Source organism: Bos javanicus, chromosome 13 (genome assembly GCF_032452875.1).
Source record: "Bos javanicus breed banteng chromosome 13, ARS-OSU_banteng_1.0, whole genome shotgun sequence".
NCBI lineage: Eukaryota > Metazoa > Chordata > Mammalia > Artiodactyla > Bovidae > Bos > Bos javanicus.
In genome coordinates, this window is record NC_083880.1 from 23,858,774 (window position 1) to 23,873,975 (window position 15,202).

Here is a 15,202-nt window from a genome sequence, read left to right on the forward strand (position 1 = left end):
GATGGTGGCTATGATTCAGCTTAGCCCACCATCCTGGCCAACCTGCCCTCAGCCCGGTGACATGAAGCTTGTGCCCTCCTGCGCCCTTGTCATCTTCCCTCCTGCACTGTCTCCCAGGAGCTTAGAGGTCAAGAACTGGGAGTGCTTTTCTAGACCCGTTACTTTTTTCGTCACATCTATATGTGATGGAACCCCAGGTTTCTTTTTCTTCTTTTCTAATAGGATTTTGAAAAATATTTTTATTTATTTATTTTTGGCTATGCTAGGTCTTTGTTGCTCCACGTGGGCTTTCTCTGGTTGTGGTGAGCTGGGGTGGGGGACTACTACCCGAGCTCAGGGGTCCCCACCCTAGCAGTCCCCGGAAGGGTTCCAGCAAGTCCAGCCTTGTGAACTCTCCTAGAAGGAAAACCTTGCCCAGAAAGCAGAAGAGGGGGAGGCGGTTGTAGACAGACATATGGATAAACCCTTAAGTGATTCTTTCACTGAATCTCTAAGTTTAGGTTTTAGGCACGTGGGCTCAATAGTTGTGGTGCACAGGCTTAGCTGCCTCGTGGCATGAGGGATCTTCCTAGACCAGGGATCGAACCCATTCCCCTGTGTTGGCAGGCAGATTCTTAACCACTGCACCAGCAGGAAAGTCCTGTCCTCCCTGCCCCAAGTTTCTCCTTATTCTCTCACACATTCTCCTCCTTCTCAGGATGACTGATTTCTGTCTCAGTGTATTTCTGGGTAGATGCACCGTCACAAGAGAAAGATGGTGCTGGGCTTCTATTTCCTCCAGAAGGACTTACAGAAATTTTTGGATACTGAGTTTTTAAAATTGTTTTACTCCTTACTTTTCACCATCAAATATGTCCCTACACCATCATTTGTGCAAAATACAAGTAGTCTAATACAGTATAGTGTATGCTAAACTGCTTCAGTCATGTCCGACTCTTTGCAGCCCTATGGATGGTAGCACCAGGCCCCTCTGTCCATGGAATTCTCCAGGCAAGAATATTGGAGTGGGTTGCCATTCCTTCTCCAGGGGATCTTCCCGACCCAGGGATTGAACACACACCTCTTATGGCTTCTGCTTGGCAGGCAGGTTCTTTACCACTGGTGCCACCTGGGACTTAGAACTGTTCCTTACTGATGTGTGCCCCACTCAGTGCTACAAAGGGTGAGGGGGCTTGTCCATGACTTGACTGTTGGATGTTATTTCCTGTGTTTTCAGCTGTGTGCTCCTGACAGAAGGGAAACCCAGTTCTCAGCAAATACTGGACCCACAGGGCTTTCGTAAGTGACTTGAGAACACACTTCAAAGCAGCACATCTCTAATGTCTCAGAAATGAGTGAGCTTTCTTTGTCACATTTCTAATAATTACTGGAAAGGAAGAGCTGCTGAAAGCATTTCAGAACTGGAGTCAAGACTAAATTCCTTGTAACTAGGGGGAAAAAAGTCACAAGTTCTATCTGGTTCTAACATTTTATGATTTTTGAGATGGAACCTAAGAAATGAAAAGAAGCTAATGAAAGAGGAGTATATCTGGAGTACCCCTCCATTCTTTCATTCACATAAGGGACTCTAAGACTCTCCTAAGACATGTGTATGGGGAAGGAGTGAGCAGACAATCTACTGGTGCAAGGGAAAAAAAAAGACCAGAGCATCAGTTTATGGTTCTTTTTACCTTAAAAGGAAAGAAATGCATCTTATATCAACATCAGCACCCTCATTTGGGTTTGCATGTTAGAGGGCCCTATGTTAGGCGTTTGGTTTATTTACAGTAGGATGTCATCTTTGTGGTTTTATTTAAAAAAAAAAGCAAAAACCTTTAAGCAATGAGGTGAAGAGTGACCACAAAAACATTTTGTACAAAATAGAGGTGTTATAGTTACTTTGTGGCAAAATACATAGAAGAATTTGTCCTAAATTTATTGACCTATTCTATGATCACAAGTGGGCTGGCAGATTTTTCTTTATTAGTGAGGTTACTAAATCAATCCCTTCAAGATAAAGATGAGGCTTTTAACCAGTGCAAGAAAATAGCTGCCTTTTGGAAAGAAACAACCATGCTATAGGGAAAACATTTTGAAAAGAGATGTGCTTCTGTATCTACAGAAAACTTAGAAATACTTTCTAATCTCTTTTAACGTTTTCAATAAATACAAAAAGGTTTTTTATTTTGAACCCCCCATCTTTATTAATATAAACTCTAATACCTATGACCATAGAAATTTATCAGATAGGTTTTAACCAAAACTCTTGTATAGCTGGTAGATGGTTTGAAAATGAGAATCACTAGATAATAAAATTTTTCAATAATGTTTTTCATCCATTTGGATCAATAAATTTTTGTAAACTAACCTTTTTTTTTTTTTCAGCTATTCTAAGTTTTAAAAACAAACAGCAAAATAAGTTGAATGTAGGAAAAGACTTTCAAATTGCTTTACTGCAAAGTATTCACCACGATTTTTAAAAACAATAATATAAATTCATCCATAGTACCTTCATTAAAAAAAACAAACAAATACAACATGTTAATTTTATTTTTAACTGGAGCAAGTTCTTATCTGTTAAAATTTATTTTATCTTTAGTGCAGCCTTTTAAAACATTTGCATACTATAAAACATAAAATAATATAGTAGTACACATATGAAATGTGTAAATAAAAATTCAAATATGAAGGGCATATGCTCAGATTTTTTTCACTGATGTGGTCCAGAATAAAAACTTGGACACCTATTAAGTATGTGGTAACCATGCCAGATTATCTTTGTTTATTCTAAGCTCACAAAAAGTAACAACTTTTAGAATCATTATTTATTTAATCATTTCTTCAATATAGTCACTAAGACCTTTAATCAAAGGGTTTCCTGAGATAGCTATCCAAAGAAAATAATCTCTTGTATCAAGGAAGTATATCTATTTCATAAACAAAAATTTACAAGTTATTTCTGCCTTACCAAATTCAAGATGTAAAATATTTTTTCCACCCATCACATCTTAGTACATGTCTGGTTTTCCTAACCATGAAAGTACTGCAATGCATGGTGGGGGTGGGGAAATCAAGCTATAAAAAGATATAAGTAATCACAGACACAAAAAGATTAAGTTCAAACTAAGATCAAACATGCTGGACAGTGCGGCTAAAAAAGTTAAAAAAAAAGAAAAGGACAGAAATGGTATGGACCTAACAGAAGCAGAAGAGATTAAGAAGAGGTGGCAAGAATACACAGAAGAACTGTACAAAAAAGAGCTTCATGACCCAGATAATCACGATGGTGTAATCACTAACCTAGAGCCAGACATCCTGGAATGCCAAGTCAAGTGGGCCTTAGGAAGCATCACTACAAACAAAACTAGTGGAGGTGATGGGATTCCAGTTGAGCTATTTCAAATCCTAAAAGATGATGCTGTGAAAGTGCTGCACTCAATTTGTCAGCAAATTTGGAAAACTCAGCAGTGGCTGGAAAACTCACAGGACTGGAAAAGGTCAGTTTTCATTCCAATCCCAAAGAAAGGCAATGCCAAAGAATGCTCAAACTACCGCACAACTGCACTCATCTCACACGCTAGTAAAGTAATGCTCAAAATTCTCCAAGCCAGGCTTCAGCAATACATGAACTGTGAACTTCCTGATATTCAAGCTGGTTTTAGAAAAGGCAGAGGAACCAGAGATCAAATTGCCAACATCTGCTGGATCATTGAAAAAGCAAGAGAGTTCCAGAAAAACATCTATTTCTGCTTTATTGACTATGCCTGTGTCGATCACAATAAACTGGAAAATTATCAAAGAGATGAGAATACCAGACCACCTGACCTGCCTCTTGAGAAACCTATATGCAGGTCAGGAAGCAACAGTTAGAACTGGACATGGACAACAGACTGGTTCCAAACAGGAAAAGGAGTACATCAAGGCTGTATATTGTCACCCTGCTTGTTTAACTTATATGCAGAGTACATCATGAGAAACTCTGGGCTGGATGAAGCACAAGCTGGAATCAAGACTGCCAGGAGAAATATCAATAACCTCAGATATGCAGATGACACCACCCTTATGGCAGAAAGTGAAGAACTAAAGAGCCTCTTGATGAAAGTGAAAGAGGAGAGTGAAAAAGTTGGTTTAAAACTCAACATTCAGAAAACTAAGATCATAGCATCTGGTCCCATCACTTCATGGGAAATAGATGGGGAAACAGTGGAAAGAGTGTCAGACTTTATTTTTGGGGGCTCCAAAATCACTGCAGATGGTGATTGCAGCCATGAAATTAAAAGATGCTTACTCCTTGGAAGGAAAGTTATAACCAACCTAGATATCATATTAAAAAGCAGAGATATTACTTTGCCAAACAAGGTCCATCTAGTCAAGGCTATGGTTTTTCCAGTAGTCATGTATGGATGTGAGAGTTGGACTATAAAGAAAACTGAGTGCCCAATTGATGCTTTTGAACTGTGATGTTAGAGAAGACTCTTGAGAGTCCCTTGGACTGCAAGGAGATCCAACCAGTCCATCCTAAAGGAGATCAGTCCTGGGTGTTCATTGGAAGGACTGTTGTTGAAGCTGAAGCTCCAGTATTTTGGACACCTGATGCGAAGAGATGACTCTTTTGAAAAGACCCTGATGCTGGGAAAGATAGAGGGCAGGAGGAGAAGGGGACAACAGAGAATGAGATGGTTGGATGGCATCACCAACTCAATGGACATGAGTTTGGGTAAACTCCAGGAGTTGGTGATGGATGGGGAGGCCTGGTGTGCTGCGGTTCATGGGGTTGCAAAGAGTCGGACACAACTGAGCAACTGAACTGACCTGAACTGAATATTTTTAAAACTCACTGGCTACTTTCTTACTCAATATGCACTTCTCCATAGCACTTCATTCATCTCCATAAACATATTTAAGAATTACAACATATTTCAACATGCATATACATCTTACTTCATTTAACCCAAGTTTCACACTAATGAATAGTCATATTCTTTCCAATTTGTGTTTTACTATGAAAGATCTTTGTCTTGTTTTTTTTTTTTAAAGGAAACACAGGCTAGATCTCTTCTCAGTATATCCAATAGTTTTAAGTAAATATTTCTAGCTTGTAACTTGTTATTTAGGACTATTCTACATACCATAAGAAAAGTTTTTTCTTCTTATAAATAACTAAGTTGAAATGAATTCTTAAATGTTCTTTTGCTTTGGAGATTCAGAAATGGGAATGAATTTGTTCTACAATAGTATTTTTGGCCACTCTGGCTAAGTGGAAGATAACAATTCCATTCAAAATATTACTGTGCACTAAAACTTTTTCGAACTCTTACAGAAAATTTTCACATGAGGAAACAATGTATTTTCTTTAGAACAGAAGGGGTATAAAAGATTTATATTCATAATTCTAAAAGTTCCCATTTTGAATTAATGAAAAATTGATATTGTTTATTTAACTGAAGTCACAGTGACTAGGTTCTCATTCAACACACGTCCCAAAGCCTATTCAGAAGAGTCTGTGACCCCTAACACATGAATTAAAGAGATTTCTTTAGTAAGATAGAATATCTTATGCTTTTTGTGTCAAGCGTTTAATATTTTAAAATAGTAATAGGACAGAAATATTTCTCTTAGGTAATTGATCACTCAAGTTAAATATATATTACCATCTCTTATAAAAAGCCCTTAATTTTCTACTTAATTCAAGCTTTTAAAAAAATTCAATTAAGGTTCAATTTTTAAACAAATGTATTCTCCAGGGGCTAATTTTAAAGCCTGCATCCATCTGAAATAGTAATTTAGGCAGCCTGAAAATTGGCAACTGTAGCTGCTACTGTCACCATAAAACACATCCACAGGAAGTGGAAATCACGGTGATCTGGGTGGCTCTGGCTTCGAAGCTTCTCTTTCTTTCTATGAGTTCTGCCTTTGTTTCTTCAGTTTTCTTCAAAGTTCTCAGGAATTCTCCTTCAGTAAAAGGGAAGTGTTAGTTTTTCTATTGTGTAAAAGAGTTAGTTAAAACAGGAAATTTTATTATGTTATGAAAATACACAGTATACTCACTTACTTCTGCTGAAAGGAAAAACTACCTTGCTTTCTCCTTTCTAAATCCCAGTTATCTAAACAGAAGGGAGCTGGATGCTCACAGTTTAAACCGAGTGAAGCTTCAACCTCCCCTCCCCGGCCTAGCCAGGTGGCAGGTTGGCTGGAAGGTCAGCACAGGTGACTGATGTGTTTACATCAGATAAGGTGGGTCAGAGCTGAGCGGTGCACACAGACCCAAGCTGCGAGCCAATGACAGGACTACAGATGGGTGATACACACACACACACACACACACACACACACACACACACTGATTGTGGACTCTGGTGGACATCCATGATATCTTCTGGACAGATGCATCTGAATCAGCCATAGGTCAAGTCTGACATGAAGCAGCAAGTTTAAACAACAACAAATTCCTGACTAGGATACTTGGAGGCAAAGCGTTTTGTATGCCAATAAATGCCATTGGACTGGGCATGGCGTGCTGCAGTCCATAGGGTCACAAAGAGTTGGACACAACTGAGCAACTGAACTGAACTGAACTGAAGTGTGGTGCTGGAGAAGACTCTTGAAAGTCCCTTGGGCTGCAAGGAGATCCAACTAGTAAATACTAAAGGAAATCAACCCTGAATATCCATTGAAAGGACTGATTGTGAAGCTGAAGCTCCAATACTTTGGCCACCTGATGCGAAGAGCTGACTCTTTTGAAAAGACCCTGATGCTGGGAAAGGGCAGGAGGAGAAGGGGAAGACAGAGGATGAGGTGGTTGGATGGCATCACCGACTCAATGGACATGAGTTTGAGCAAGCTCCGGGGGATAGTGAAGGACAGGGAAACCTGGTGTGCTGCAGTCCATGGGTTGCAAAGAGTCAGACATGACTAAGCAGCTGAACAACAACAACACTCCTCTAAGCAGAGCTTGAAATGAATTTAAAGCATGCTCTTAAAATGACACATGTAATGAAAATGGTATCATTTTACTCCAGTCTTTTTCTGCTCAACTTAGAAATACTCAGAGCAGGAGATGTGGGAAAGGGCTCTCACCCACACTGCTGGGACTATAAACTGGGTCAGGCTTCACAGGACGCACCCTGGCAAAATGGACCAAGAACTTTAATGTATTCGTACCCTTTCATCAACTCCCTCAAAGGGGAATCTAAGGAGATCATCCAATATAAGGAGTTTTATATAAAGAAATGTTGATTGCAGCATTATTTATGGTAAAGAACTGGAACCAATATATAGACTATTAAAATTTCATTAGGCAATAATTAAAAATTGTCACCGTGAAGAACACAGTGATATGAGGAAATATATAGACAGTATAATCTCAGAGATTTTTCAAAAAGATATACAATGATTGCTTTTGGATAAAATGATCATGTTAATTCTTCACTATATTTGTCAGTATTTTTCAAACAGAAGATATAACATACATACACAAACATACATACATACACACATCTCCCCTCTTATTAGAATTTAAGTTTCACTGAAACCGTGAATGCATTTAGTGTGGGCGGCTGCGACCGGCGCACTTAGCACAGCCGAGAGGAGCTACCCCACGTCTGAGGTCAAGGGCAGAAGCCAGGAGGACCCCACGCCCGAGGCTCTGTACAAAAAAGAACTTCACGACCTAGATAATCACGATGGTGTGATCACTGACCTAGAGCCAGACATCCTGGAATGTGAAGTCAAGTGGGCCTTAGAAAGCATCACTACGAACAAAGCTAGTGGAGGTGATGGAATTCCAGTTGAGCTATTTCAAATCCTGAAAGATGATGCTGTGAAAGTGCTGCACTCAATATGCCAGCAAATTTGGAAAACTCAGCAGTGACTGGAAAACTCACAGGACTGGAAAAGGTCAGTTTTCATTCCAATCCCAAAGAAAGGCAATGCCAAAGAATGCTCAAACTACCGCACAATTGCACTCATCTCACACACTAGTAAAGTAATGCTCAAAATTCTCCAAGCCAGGCTCCAGCAATACATGAACCGTGAACTTCCTGATATTCAGGCTGGTTTTAGATAAGGCAGAGGAACCAGAGACCAAATTGCCAACATCTGCTGGATCATGGAAAAAGCAAGAGAGTTCCAGAAAAACATCTATTTCTGCTTTATTGACTATGCCAAAGCCTTTGACTGTGTGGATCACAGCAAATGGTGGAAAATTCTGAAAGAGATGGGAATACCAGACCACCTGATCTGCCTCTTGAGAAATCTGTATGCAGGTCAGGAAGCAATAGTTAGAACTGGACATGGAACAACAGACTGGTTCCAAATAGGAAAAGGAGTACATCAAGGCTGTATATTGTCACCCTGCTTATTTAACTTATATGCAGAGTACATCATGAGAAATGCTGGGATGGAAGAAGCACAAGCTGGAATCAAGATTGCCAGGAGAAATATCAATAACCTCAGATATGCAGATGACACCACCCTTATGGCAGAAAGTGAAGAGGAACTAAAAAGCCTCTTGATGAAAGTGAAAGAGGAGAGTGAAAAAGTTGGCTTAAAACTCAACATTCAGAAAACGAAGATCATGGCATCTGGTCCCATCACTTCATGGGAAATAGATGGGGAAACAGTGGAAACAGTGTCAGACTTTATTTTGGGGGGCTCCAAAATCACTGCAGATGGTGACTGCAGCCATGAAATTAAAAGACGCTTACTCCTTGGAAGAAAAGTTATGACCAACCTAGATAGCATATTCAAAAGCAGAGACATTACTTTGCCAACAAAAGTCCGTCTAGTCAAGGCTATGGTTTTTCCTGTGGTCATGTATGCATGTGAGAGATGGACTGTGAAGAAAGCTAAGCGCTGAAGAATTGATGCTTTTGAACTGTGGTGTTGGAGAAGACTCTTGAGAGTCCCTTGGACTGCAAGGAGATCCAACCAATCCATTCTGAAGGAGATCAGCCCTGGGATTTCTTTGGAAGGACTGATGCTAAAGCTGAAACTCCAGTACTTTGGCCACCTCATGCGAAGAGCTGACTCATTGGAAAAGACTCTGATGCTGGGAGGGATTGGGGGCAGGAGGAGAAGGGGACGACAGAGGATGAGATGGCTGGATGGCATCACTGACTCGATGGACGTGAGTCTGAGTGAATCCGGGAGTTGGTGATGGACAGGGAGGCCTGGCGTGCTGCGATTCATGGGGTCGCAAAGAGTCAGAAAGAAATGAGCGAATGAACTGAACTGAACTGAAACCATGAACAACTCTAGTTCACCTAAACAGACATAGGAAAAAAAAAGTTCCATATAACACAAAACAAAAATATTCACCATGGCCTATTTACTGGATCAAATCTTTACTGACATGTTTTAAATTTGTGAATATCTGATGCCAAAATTACAAAAGAAAAGTGAATAAGTCAAAGGGATATACTAGCTTATCCTAACCTATATTCTTCATTTAAAATGTCCCTTAAATTTTCTCCTATCCTCCTAATTTGGCTCAAGGTGCTCAAGAAAAAAAAAGTGCCTTCTGGATTTATCATAATTGTTCTGAACAGTTCTTTCTATGCCAGAGCATTTGAACTTTTCATCTGTGTGCAAGCAGAATACTTTACGAATGGGTTGAGTTTCAATGTTCCAAGCATTCATTTGGAAGGTGGCTGGCTGGCTGTTTTGATGTGGAAATATATTTCAATTCCTAATGGAGTAAAAGCCTGGGGTCTTGGTTCTATGAGGGAGGGGGTCAGTTGGAAAGAAAGTTTCTTCTCAGGCTCCGGGGCACAGAAAAAAGGTAGAGCATATTTTCTAAAAGGTAAAGCTGATTAGCAGCACAGTGGAACCAGTCCTTTGGGAGCATGGAAACATCAGGAGTCAGGGCAGATTTGTGAAAGATGCATGAACACCCCAGACATCTGGGGCCATGACAGACGGAGGGGGCAACGTGGTGGGGCTGGAGGAGAATTACTCAGGGAAATTCAAGAGTAAAGACATTGAGTTTCCGCTTATTTGGATTGGTGTCTTGAAGTTTTTTAAGACTAGGAATAACTTGGTCTGCAAGGCTTCTGATACCATCCACACCTGGTTATCCCCGGAAATGAAACAATGACAGTGATGGTGTTTGTGTTTGGGAGTCGGGGGATTCCAATCTGGGCATGCAGGTGTGCAAGATAAACTGTAAGGACAAATCTTTCTATTTATACTGTGATAGATGTGTTCCTGAAAAACTTTATATTCTATTTACACACTTAATATAGATTTTAGGAAGGCCACTCAAAACCTGCAGAACGTGTCAAAAAATAAACTGCTAAAAGCCTTTCATACCCACCTTAAGAAGTGCTTAATTTCTAAGAAATACAGAAAGGACTTTATCTTTAAAAATCTTTCGCCTTTTACTAAAGATTTCCGTGGAGAGAAACAATTTTGAGTCTTAAACCAATTTTTTGTAAGCCTTGCTTAATGCGAGGCTGAAAAAAAAAAAAATTCAACTGTGAAGATCACGTGATGGAAAGAATGTAAGGAACCACTGAGTCTATACAGACTAGAACCAAATGCACAAAAACTGGACAGAACCATGAAATTCATTCTTCCAACACTGAGGATCTAGCCACCTGAGTCAAGCAAAGAGCAAGGACCAGGCGACAGAGTGTCTCTGGCCCGCTGCCTTTGGTCATGTCAGGTAATTTTGCATTGTATTACCTGGAGGCATTAAACAGTAATGTGCCCAAAGAACAACTGGGTATGGACCAATTTCTGCCTCAAAGGCCATCACTCACCATCGTCCAAACTTGTGCAAACTACTTTGCACAATGCAAGCTTGCACATAGCAGAAAATCCTGCGTAATTATGCGTTTTCTGGAGTAGATTTAAATCTGTAAAGGAAACCCTGCTTTCTTTTCTTCTGTCCAGCCTAATCTCCACCTGAAGGCTTCCTCCAGGAATTCCTTAGGAATTCGACATGAAATTTGGGATGCCTGACCTGAGAAAAGCAGGAAGGCTGATGGCACACAGGCCACCTCTGTGTACATCAGAAGATGAGCTTTTTCTGTGAAGGCAAATTACAAAAAGTGAGCCTGGCTCTGACTGCTGCAGCCCTTGGCTGGGGGGGGCATGTGGGCAGCTGTACTGCCCCTCCCATGTGGGCATCTCTGTGCGGGTTATGTGATGAGTGCCATCCAGGCTTCTCATCCTTGGGTCCATTAGTACAATACATACTGCTTTTCTCAATGTGCAGGTGGAAACAAAAACAAAGTATGTTTTTACAATTACTAACAGCACTAAGCTCTGATTGTTAGGGTGTCCAGCAACTTGCAGGCAGGATTTGAATATAACCAAGCTCAAAAGAATCAATGCAAACAGTAAGGAATTTAAACAGGAACACATGCGAGAGAATGGAAACCAAACTGTAAAACTAGAAGATGGGAAGCATAACAGCTCCTGAAGAAAGGTTCAGCAGGTCCCTAAAATGACACAGATGCTTTATGCTCTTGTACACGCTTCTCAGACAGTAAAGAATCTGCCTGCAATATAGGAAACCCCATTCGATCCCTGGGTCAGGAAGATCCCCTGGAAAGGGGAATGGCAACTCACTTCAGTATTCTTGCCTGGAGAATCCCATGAACAGAGGAGCCTCATCCATGGGGTCGCAAACAGTCAAATACGACTTAAAGATTAAACAACAGCAACAACACACTTCTTACTCTGCCTATAACCGTCCCCTCCAGCCTCTCTACCAGGTGAACTCCAATACATTTTTCAAAATCCAACTCACGTAGCACTAACTCTCCAGGGGCAGTTTATGAAGCCTTTGTCATCTGTAGATCTGTGCACACAGCCAGGGGAGAGGGGTCCCTCGCCCAGAAAGACTCCAAGGTTTGAGAATTGTCACTGTCCCTCCACCTAGGCACCAAACCTGCACTGTGGGAGACCCCATGGCCCCAGCTGGCTGCTCTGATGGCCACTGACTCTCTTCTTTGTCACTCCCCCTTTTTTTCACTGTTAAGAAATCTGAAATTAGGTGCAGGGAGACTAAAAGCCATCTGAATGGACTTGCACCTAGGGGCAAATAAGCATAGCTGCAAATACGCATAGCAAATAAGCAAAGCAGCTGAGAAAAGACAATGTTGTTGGAGAAAAGATTCAGGAAAAGTCTTGCAAAGATTCAAGAGAAAGTGAGGAAGCAGACACTTTGGATCCTTGTCTACATGTGGCTCTCAGGGCCCTATGGTTCCAGGAGCTACCCCATCACCCCTCCCTGTTTTTTCCTCTAGCTAAGCTGATTTTCATGACTGTCGTTTACAACCAAATAAACCTTGAAGGCAGTTTCATTAATTCACCAACTTAGCACCTTGTTTACATAATTACATGCCTATCTTCCCAGTAGGTCTATGAACTCCTTACAAGCAAAAAACCTGTCTTTTTCATACTTCTTCCTCTAAGGCCTTAAAGAAAACACCCCCCCCCAAAAAAAAGTACCCTGGACTAATTACAGGTTATTAACAGAAGAACTTTAGATATGAAAATGACACTTTTTACAAAATAAAGTATATATTAGTTAAAACTAGACCATGAAACCACATCTCCTAGTTGTGGAGGTGGAATTTATTAAGATTGAAGATGTCAAATGCTGAATTATCTGTCAAATGCTGGATTTACCTATAAACTGTAAAGGTTTATGTAAACATCAAAATTGCAAATATAATCATTTCTACAAAAGAGCAATTTAAGTGCAGATAATATGGCTTCTTTTTGGCTAATAGCCCAGAAGGTAACCATTAATGTAATGGAGCATGAATGAAAGAGAATGATTTAGGTGCCCAAACTAGAAAACCCAGGGTCACCCTCAACGCCTTCCTATCCATTCCCTCATGCAGTTACCAAATCCAGCCAAGTCAACCTCCCAAACATCTCTGGAGACACCCTCCCTCGGCCACCAGGGAACTGCCCTGGTTCAGACTCTGGTTGCCTCTTACCTGGAGGACAACAATGACTTTCTCAGGGTCTCCTCTGGTGGCACGGAGTTACTGACCGATCCCTGGGGTGGACAGAGAAGCACCCAAGCACCCTGGGGTCTCTGACTTGACCCTCGCTTATACCCTGGCCTTCCCTCTCTTTAGAAACTTTGATGCTGATTTCCATATCTGCTGATAAGGTGGAACTATCTGCCACTGAAAACAACTAAATATCCTGAATAAAATATACATTTTTAAAACATCTTCTTAAAGGCATCAAAGCACTGAGGAGGCAGGAGTTACCTTGCCAAAATCTGAGCGAATGAACATGGGATGCGAGAGCTGTCAGCTCCATGGGAGCCACTGCACTCTGAAGGCTTTGAGGGTCCCGTGGGTGAAGAGGAACAGAGGTCGGCGCCTAGAGCCCACCCAACGTGGGGATCTTACAGGAAACTCTCTCTCTATAAGGCCAGGATCCAAAAGGGTTACAGCCTCAGGGGAAAGGTGATCCCCAAATAAACCCATTCTACCCCCATGGGACTACAGCCCAAACATATATCACTGCTGCTGCTGCTGCTAAGTCGCTTCAGTCGTGTCCGACTCTGTGCAACCCCATAGACGGCAGCCCACCAGGCTCCCCGTCCCTGGGATTCTCCAGGCAAGAACACTGGCGTGGGTTGCCATTTCCTTCTCCAGTGCATGAAAGTGAAAAGTGAAAGTGAAGTCGCTCAGTCGTGTCTGACTCTTAGCGACTCCATGGACTGCAGCCCACCAGGCTCCTCGGTCCATGGGATTTTCCAGGCAAGAATACTGGAGTGGGGTGCCATTGCCTTCTCCGTATATCACTAGCAAGTCCAAAGAATCCCAAGCTCTGAGTTTAAAATGGACTTGGTCCAGAGTGCTCCTAGCCACCTGACAACAAGAACAATCCTCATTAGAGGGACACCCTTTCACCCTAAGACTCAAAAATCCTCCCCAAATATTGTCCAAATGAGCAGCTCATGGCGAAAATTACCAAGCGAACATGGGAAGGAGGCACCGTGACTAAGAACCAGCAGAAACGTAATACTGTAGAAAGATACCCAGGAAGATCCGAGACACTGGGATCATCACTGATTTCACAACGTTTGTAGAATCTTCAGTTTCATTTATGGATGGCATGCTTCTGAATGCTAGACCTTTTAGAGGCATATCGGAAGACATTAACAGAGTAGCCCCCAAGCTTTTTGGGACCAAGGATAGGTTTCGTCAAAGACAATTTTTTCCATGAGGTGGGCAGGATGGGGTGGTGAGGGGGTGGTTTCAGGATGATTCAAGCATATTACATTTATTGTGCACTTTATTTCTATTATTATGATATTAGCTCCACCTCAGATCATCAGGCACTATTAACGATCCTGGAGGCTGGGGACTCCTGCATTAACAGACTCCCACCACATGGGCTAGACCAGACATGACCTTGAAGTGCACTCTTCTACACATCGGGGTCTCAGACTGTTCAGCAGTGCTTTCGCGGTCTTCAGCACAGTTGAGTTGGTGATGTTCTGGGAGAGGCTGTTGACTCAGAACATTCTCCGGCATGTTCACAAGGCAAAGTTCTCCCCAGCAGCTGTGGACACAGGCTCCTTGATTTGTCATCAGCTTGTGGTTACCCCACATCTCTTATCAGCAGCTTGCAGGCAGGCCTCCCCCATGCCCCCGGGCATTGCTTAACACACTTAGCAAACTGCTCTAAACACTCTGCTCAGTCCTAGCAAAAATGGAGCTTGTGTGCTGATGAAAATCCATCGCGGAAGGGCTCCTGATACCCCTGTGGAGCACTCAGTGGCTCCACTCTTCATTCCACAGTACTTATTGGGCGCCTACTGCATACGAGCACCGTTCTGGATGTGGAAAGCAGCAGTGACAAGATCAAGTCTCAGATGCTGGAGACCTGAAGTTAACAGCTTCACAGTCCAGTCGGGGGAGAGAAATAATCAACATGTAAACAACTCCACTTCCCACAGTGTCAAGTGTCACGGAGAGACTAAGAGCCGTGTGAGAGCGGAGAGACTTCTCTAGATAAGGTCACAGACGCTCTAGGAGAGGGCAAGCCTTTAGCTGAGAAAGTAAAATGAGGAGCAGAGGCCCGCCATTCAGAGACTCAGGGAAGAACATTCCAGATGAAGAAGAAACACAGTGTGGAAGCTGAGGGGTGGGCTGCTCTGGGCTTGGTTTATTTAAGGAACAGAAAAAGACCAGTGTGGCTAGAAGGGAGAAGGCATAGGGGAAAGTTGGGACAAGGC

At 41.9% G+C, this 15,202-nt stretch overlaps 1 protein-coding gene and 1 pseudogene across 1 annotated transcript in view; one reads left to right on the top strand and one right to left on the bottom strand.

The window, feature by feature from the left end:
- PIP4K2A (phosphatidylinositol-5-phosphate 4-kinase type 2 alpha) overlaps positions 1 to 15,202 on the bottom strand; it is a 186,192-nt gene that overhangs the window by 163,342 nt on the left and 7,648 nt on the right. The gene's annotated exons all lie outside the window — the stretch shown is intronic.
- LOC133259957 (U5 spliceosomal RNA) lies at positions 10,330 to 10,435 on the top strand (annotated as a pseudogene).